At 49.9% G+C, this 8,303-nt stretch overlaps 1 non-coding gene across 1 annotated transcript; it reads right to left on the minus strand.

Annotated features, from left to right (window-relative positions):
* Window positions 1-436: 436 nt before the first annotated feature.
* Window positions 437-573, minus strand: LOC111755398 (small nucleolar RNA SNORA2/SNORA34 family). Its single transcript, XR_002789950.1, has one exon. It is a non-coding gene; the product is annotated as a small nucleolar RNA SNORA2/SNORA34 family (small nucleolar RNA).
* Between the last annotated feature and the right edge of the window lie 7,730 nt (window positions 574-8,303).

Consider the following 8,303-nt stretch of genomic DNA (forward strand, 5'->3'; position numbering starts at 1 on the left):
AGGACATAAGAAAGCAATGTAAGAGATAAATTTCAAAGCTAGTCGACCTGAGATCTTCACTATCATATTGTATCTTGTTTTCTTCCAAATAGTTGTCCATGTCTTCACATACAGAGAATTGATAAAAAAAACAACATAGTATAAAACTGATCCGAACAGAATGAGGAAGGCATTTTAGGTCTTCAGAACCAGACAATAGGGAAGTCACCAATGGCTGTCGTACAGTTTCTTGTTCTCTTCAAAATAGCTGTCCATACTTTCACATATATTGAAGTTCAACAAAACAAAACAGGCAGGGGGAAAGGGGTTGCTTGGTTTCCTGGCGCTCCAGGTCTCAGCATGGCGCAGGTCCCAGTAAACGCCGGCGGCTCCCGTCTTGGGCCACTGCAGCCTGCCAAGCTCACAGCCACTCACCAGCGCAGGGAGGGTTACTTCAAGCTGTTTCTTTCTAATGAAGTGACCATTGCACTGCCCAAGTTCTGAAATGGCCAACAGACCCTAGAAAGACATCTCTTTAGGCTCCTGTTTGAAACCAGCAGCTTCAGGCAGCTGCCAGCCTTGATTCAGGGCCAGGTTATCCCATATCTTAGCCCCACGGTCTCACAGTCCACCTCTCTGGCTCAGCTGTGGCCGTAGGCCAAGAGCAATGCTAGCCCGACACCACCTGCTTGCTATCATGAAGACACATACACAGCCACACAGCCGTGGCCAGACACACTAACTACATTGAAAGCTGGTTTAGAGAAGTCACCTCTATTTGGCCTGTGCTGCTTCCTAGTAAACACAGTCACATTTGGGCCTGGGGAAGCACGATGTGATGGTCCTCCACAGAGACACACTGCAAGTCCTCAGCTCCTGGATTATTTTTATAATCTTTTCTACTTTCCTTTCAAATAAGCAGGCCATGTATTCTAGAGTGATTCTTGAGTTCTCTTATACTCCACAGTCAATCTGCAAAAACCTTCAAATCAGAACAAACATCTGGCTAATTCTTCATGCTACCGTGGAAATTATCATCATCTCTTCTCTGAAGGACTGCAAAACCTCTTACCTGGTGTTGTAGTCAGGGGTTGTACACAGAGAACAATTCAGGTCAGGACATGGAGTTTATAATATTTTTATAATGGTCACTGAAAGTTAACACAGGAAAATGCAGGAAATCTGTCCGCAACACCAACGACATAGATTATTTAAGTCAAGAGCCTAAACCCCACGGCAATGTCCCACATGAGTCCAGATAAAAACCCAGAGCTCAGGACAACGCCTCCACGAGTCCAACTGGAAGTCCAGGGCCCACAAGGACTCACGCCAGTCTCTTTTACGGATTCATGCCGGGAAGACCCAAGGGTCAGCGGTGGAAGCCAGAAAGTCCATACCAGCAGGATGAAGGAGCTGTGCTAGTGGGATGAGGGTTCTACACTGGAGCTGAGAAGTCACACTCACAACAAAGAGCGGGGCTGTCCTGAAAGGAACCACAGCTGTCCTCAGCGACACGGAGGCCCCAAGCTCCTCCGACAACAAGCACAGTCGGGAACGTGCCAGGAAGCAGCATGAGGAGTTCACCCTGGAGACCAGGCAGCACATGTCTTCCCCTCCGGAGCCAGGAAGCAATGCTCGATGTGAAGACCAAAGCTTCTCCAGGAGAACCAACAGCTCAGACAGCAACTTGTAGGAAAACTAACAGTGCCTCCATAATGCCTCAATCCCTCTCCCACCTCTCTTCTTCTCCACTTATTTATCCTGGCAACCCTCCTCAGGTGGAGCATCTTCTCTCGATGCATGCTGATGTAATCCAGCTGGCATTAAGTTGACCACTAGTTATCAAACCATAACACCTGGCCACTCTGCTTCTGTCCTGGCCTCGCACGTCCTCCACAACAGCCAGGGTGACTGTTTTTCAGGTGGAGTCTCACTGTGTAGCCAATGTTGTGGGCATGTGACGGCTTCAGGAGGATCTCCTTGAAGTCTTATCACTGCAGCCCAAACCATCACTTCACAAAGGCCTAGAATTCTGGTGATAACATCTCCCAGTCCAGTGTCCTTTGGTTTCTTAACTTTATAAAGTCTCAGCGTTCTCATCTGTAACACAGGACTAACACCTGACTTACAAAGTTACTCAGCAAATTAAGTAGAAGTATATCTATTCATTCAAATATTTATCCATGGGTCAGTGTATCCTAGGCAGCAGTGTTCCCTGCAGCAGGGATACAGTGCTGAAAGCACTCAGCGTGATACAGACGGGTTTAAAGAACCGAGTTCATTTCTGCAGCTAGGTCATTCTATGAATTTTTCATCAGGTGAGAAGTTGCGTATTATACGTACACTACCACATTCAGAACAAAGAAATGGCCAAAGGAAATCCAACCTGATGCTTTTGCTTTCATTTGCATAACTGTTACATACAGTACTGTAATGTATAACAGAATATAAAACTGTAGTACTGTACAGTCCAATCCACAAAAACCACACTATTGTGCTGTAGAAGAAGCCACCATGAGGCTGCACTGTCGCTCACACTCCTGTGTCAAGTGGGACTGTGGTGGTAAGTGTGCCCGCAGGTGGTCACACCAGTCATTAAGCAGGCAGGTCGTTAAACAAGAACTATCCGAGCATGGCAGATCACACCAGCAGAGTAACTGCCATTACCTCTCCCCAGCCATTCCCAAATCAGCCTGAGCCCAAGTGAGCTAATGAACTGTTAGGAGAAGCTGAAGCTAGAGATCAGTCACACCTGTGGGGCTGGAGCATGACCCTCTCCAGAACACACAGCCACCGAAAGATCTGCTCCTCCAGTCCCCAGATCACCAAGCCCTTAGGTTGCCTTGGGGATGGATGGCGAGGCAACGGGCTGTCACGTGACACTAAATTGCTGATGTTTAAATAAAGACTACAGTGGTAAAGCGGTTCCTTTCCTCCCATCCAGAAAGAGGGCTTTGCCTGACCTCAGCTTTCATTTCTTTTTCTTTATTTTCTTATCCTCCCCCAAACCAACCTCCCCACCACCTCCAGGGCTGCAGCCCCACGCTACAGTGAGCCACCAGCAGAAGGGAGGGACACAGCACACTAAATAAAGACTGGAAAATGCCTCACCCCCTAGAAGAAACCCATTTCTGAGGGAAGGCAGCCATGGCCAAGGGGCCTCGTGAGCATTTTCAAAAATTGTGGGATGAAGACTGAGCTCTGGAACTCTAGCTTCCATTTAGGAAGACAGCATTGCCTCAAAACAAGGAACCAAGGTTCTATCACCCGGAGCTCCAATGGTCCAAGGATCACTTCTCCCTCTTTTCTGCAGTTTTGCTTTAGGAAGATTCCCAAGAAGGCAATTCTTTAAAACAAAAATAGCTACAAAATAACATGATTTAATCACATTCCCAACACAGCACCTCGGGAAGTCTCTGAGCAGTGGCTGGATGTAACCCTCCTGGTCCTTTCATCTGCCCTTCCTGGAATCTACCTCTGCTTCTTCCTTCAGGGCTCCAGCAAAGGGGCCTGTCTTCCTACAGGACTCAAAGCAAAGAGCCCATGCAATCGTTGCTGCCTGGAACAATCTGCCTACAGGCCTGCAGTCACTGTAGCAGAGATGGTGAGAGTCAAAACATGTCAATATTTTGAATTCTGAGCACAGACTCACATGCTCTGTGCCACATAAAAGTAGGATTCCATTTGATACTACAGATTCTATCAGATGCTACCAAAAAAGCCATCAATATTGCAAAGCATCTCTTACAATGTGTAAGGGCTTAATAATCATCAAAGGAATACAATAACAGAAGAAGAAGACTCAACTTCTGCAGCTCTTTCAAGAAATGACTTCGTGGAAAACTCTGAAATTAGAAAAGTGGGTGGGTGGTGTTGGGAGCCACAGCCCCGAGCCCGGTCGCCTCACTTGGCGGACGTGAGGCCTGTAGTAAAGAGTGAGGCCTGAGGTAGATTACCCCTCCCATCGAATATGTTAGTTTCCTGCTTACCGCGTAAACAACCCGCTCAACAATATAGTCTGCCTGGCAACTGATGATGTTAGCCAATCAGCTTGCCTTGCTTACTTTAACATGATTGGACACTGTACCCGTATATATACCGGTGCCACCCCTGGGCGGAAGAAGAAGCCAGGTAGAAGCCCAGAAGTAAAAGCCCAAAAGGAGCCTCGGAGAGCGGACCGGTAGAGGCTTTGGGGCAGACTGAAGCACAAAAGGAGCCGCGGGGAGCGGACCAGAGGAGGCTTCAGCTGGGAGAACCCAGGGCAGGCTGTACGGAGAAGGAAAATAAAAAGAAAAGGTTGTCCACTACCAGACTTTGTCGTGTGTCCTTCCTGCCAGCCGGGAGCGGACATCGACATTTGGAGGCCCGCCCGGGGACTGATCACCCCCGAGACGTGGAAGTGGACAACGCTCCAGTACAGAGCTGCGAGACAGGTGAGTTGGGGATAAGCCTGGGCTCTGGGTGGCGCGCACCTACAGGGCTTTTAGACTCCCCTCAGGCTCACGCGTAAGTGGCGGATTCCTTGGGCCTCACGCGGTGAGTAACATATTAAAAGATGGGAAACATGTTAGGTAGCAACACTAAGAGCGAGGGTGGTTGTGGAGAAAGCTCTCAAGAGCTTACAAAAGTACGCAGGGTATCTGAGCAGGCCCAGTCAGGGAGCTCCCGAGAGGGGTCCGTCAAGGGGAACAAGGATGCTAAGGAGGAGGACGGGGCTCTAGCCTCGGAGTCGTCTGACTCCGAGGACGAGGGAAAGTTGAATGGCAAGGAGGCCAAAGAGACCAGCTGTCAGGAGCCTAAATCGCTCAATAAGGAGTCGCAGGGTTCTTTTCCAGCGTTGCCCCGCGAATTGCGCTCTGCTCAACCTGGTCTGCGGAGGAGTAGAGAGCTCCTGAGCGCTCCCCGGCGCGAGAGGGAGGCGATTCCTCGACACGAGGCGGCCGCCTGGGAGCTCTCTCCCCTTTCGCCAGAACAGGAAGTGATGCACGGGCCCCCATTTTCCGCCCAATCACGGCCGCTGTCTTATGCTCCGCCGCCGGCGGGTCGGTATTTTTACAGGCGGCTTTGGCAGGGGGGACGCTTGTCTCATGAGGTACATCCACCTGGGATAGATAGTGGCCCCTACGGGATATTTCCTGTACAAGTAGCTATGGGCCAGGGACGCAATGTATGGGAGCCTTTTGAGATAAAGCAGATTAGAGAACTTAAAAATGCAGTTACAACCTTTGGGCCGACTGCGCCTTACACCATTGCCATGCTGGAGAACCTGTCTTCTGGGCCCCTCACCCCCGCGGACTGGATTCAGCTGGCAAAGGCGTGTCTGCCCTCGGGTAGTTACCTGGATTGGCGAGCCTGGTACGCAGAGTTCTCTGCAGAGCAGGCTGAGAGAAACGCCAATCGGGGAAACCGGGGGTGGAACAAGGAAATGCTTATGGGAGAAGGTCGGCACGCTGATGACCAGACCCAGTTCCCCGGCGCTCTCTGGCGGGGAGGAGATAGAGAGCCATCCGCTCCGCCCTGGAGCTCTTCTCCAGAAGCGGCTCCCCACCGAGAGGCTGCTACAGGGAACCCTCCCTTCTCTCAGCCGGCACAGGAAGTGACGCCCCGTTCCACTCTGTCGAGACCGCCGTCCTATGATTTTCATGGGCGGCTACTCTGCCGAGCAGGCTGAGAAAAACGCCGGTCAAGGAAACGGGGGCTGGGGATTTAGCTCAGCAGCATAAGCACCTGCCTTGCAAGCAGGCGGTCGTGAGTTCGATCCCTGGTACCGATAAAAAGGAAAAAAGACAAAAAAAAAAAAAAACGAAAAAGATAAAAATAAAAAATAAAAAATAAAAAACAAAAAGGGGGAGTAAGCCAAGGCCTGCCTCCAAAGGCGCGGTTATCTATGGCAGGACAATGGATGGGCCCGGATCCAGTGGTCAGCTGGAACCGAGGCGCGGTTTGTGTTTTCCCACAGGAACCGGGACGAGAACCACTGTGGATACCGGAGAGACTGACACGGGCAACAAAGCCCTCGACTGAAGATCAGACCTGCCCTACTGGAGATCCATCACAGACCAACCAATAAGATGAATAGAAATAGCGGTAGCCCGAAATGGACAAGAAGATCCTCAGGCATATGCATGGCTTGCTCAATTGGCCCACGACCGAGTCTAGATATGGCGGGCATCCCTCATTCTCCTCCATAAGGTGACAATACACAGCAGGGTAGGTGAGTCAATGACTGGTAAGAGCGTGCCTCCCCAGCACGACTCGACCTAAGCCAGGCCCTACCCCATCCTGCACGTAAGCCGCTGGACTGTTAGACGCTGCCCAGGTCTAAATTTCTCTCCGAGGGGATTTCTTTACGGAGAGGAAATGAGTGCAAGCTTGTGTGCATCCAGGTTCCGTCCAGTTTGTGCCTGGCCCTAGAAAAAGGACGAGGGCCTCAGGGCCTTGGCAGACCATGGCATGGCCAACCAGGGTCTAAGCCAAGGACCTACGGTGGGCCTACGCATAGGGCATAAGCCTCTGCACCCAGTCCAGAAAGGGCTACGATGCGCACATTCATAAAAAATAAAAAAGGGGGAGATGTTGGGAGCCACAGCCCCGAGCCCGGTCGCCTCACTTGGCGGACGTGAGGCCTGTAGTAAAGAGTGAGGCCTGAGGTAGATTACCCCTCCCATCGAATATGTTAGTTTCCTGCTTACCACGTAAACAACCCGCTCAACAATATAGTCTGCCTGGCAACTGATGATGTTAGCCAATCAGCTTGCCTTGCTTACTTTAACATGATTGGACACTGTACCCGTATATATACCGGTGCCACCCCTGGGCGGAAGAAGAAGCCAGGTAGAAGCCCAGAAGTAAAAGCCCAAAAGGAGCCGCGGAGAGCGGACCGGTAGAGGCTTTGGGGCAGACTGAAGCACAAAAGGAGCCGCGGGGAGCGGACCAGAGGAGGCTTCAGCTGGGAGAACCCAGGGCAGGCTGTACGGAGAAGAAAAATAAAAAGAAAAGGTTGTCCACTACCAGACTTTGTCGTGTGTCCTTCCTGCCGGCCGGGAGTGGACATCGACAGGGTGGCCACCCTGAAAGGATTTAAGATGTCATCAATTTGTCCCCATCCGGTGGGAGTATATTCAACTGAGATGCTAGTGGTGAAGACAGAGCTGCTGGCCTCAACTGCTCTTCGCAAGGCACGAGTGTACATCTGCTTTTCCAACCTTTCCCTTGTCACCTGGAGCTCGTGAAACCATTAGCAACACACTTCTGCCACGAGCCACCCTTTTCCCCAACTCCTACAGTGATAACCTTTGTTCCCAAGGCCAGAATAAAAACCTTCAAGGAGACCCACATCTCTAATGGACTCACCATTGAATAAGAAACTACAGCAGACATGTACTGGCCAGAAGCAGAATTGAGTGCATCAGGAGGGTCTGAACTACATCTCCCAGAAGCTCTGTAGTGCTGGGTCTGTTTAGAGTCCAACAGGCAACCTATGCTTGGTGTAGCGAGATGCTTAGGCAAGTTGTTCCTGCACTTAGCACGGGGCACCTCTACACTCATTACCTCAATACTGGCATATCCACGTAGCAGGACACATGAGAACAGTATTGTCAAACGTATCTATTATCTCATCACCAAGGGATTAAAATACTCTTGCTGTTTTCTGTGTAAATTATGCTTGTTTATTTCTAAAGTAATGCATGTATGGTGTAAAGTAAAAGTTAAATTTCCAAATGCCAATTTAAAATGTCCTGCAATCATAGCATCCAGAAGCAATATCTTGATTTATTTCCTGGCTTATGTGACTATGGTGCCCCTATAGTACCATAATATTTGGTAACCGTTTTACCGTAACATTTCCTACATTGTGGATAGCTTATAATATCACTAGATAAGGAAATAATTTCAAATGTTTGCTTAGGATTCTGTAGGTTTAGATAATGCTGTGGCTTGTGTCTAGGTGTCCCCCCAAAGTCTCATGTGGTCATAGATGAGGTTTTACAGAGGTGGGTAGATGCAGAGTATGTAATGCTGGGTTAAGTGTGTGATGCTGAGGTGAGATGGATGTGCTTATGGATGTGATTAGGCCCACTGATTGGTTCGGCATAGTTCCGAGTGTGGGTAATGGAAAAGCCCGTGCTGGGTGTCACTCCTCCCTGCCCTAAGGGTGTGTATCCTGGATAGATTTAAGGGACAGAAACAGAGCTGCTATCTTTTATTGTTGCTTGCTGCTTTTGCTGCCTTCTGCCTGCCATGAACTGTTTCTCCTCTGCAATGCCCCTCTGCCATGACACCCTGCCCTGCAGCTGGCCGGTTATGGGGTGAAACCTCTGCCA

Source organism: Cavia porcellus, unplaced genomic scaffold (genome assembly GCF_034190915.1).
Source record: "Cavia porcellus strain 051 isolate PalLab524CR breed Dunkin Hartley unplaced genomic scaffold, mCavPor4.1 scaffold_7, whole genome shotgun sequence".
NCBI lineage: Eukaryota > Metazoa > Chordata > Mammalia > Rodentia > Caviidae > Cavia > Cavia porcellus.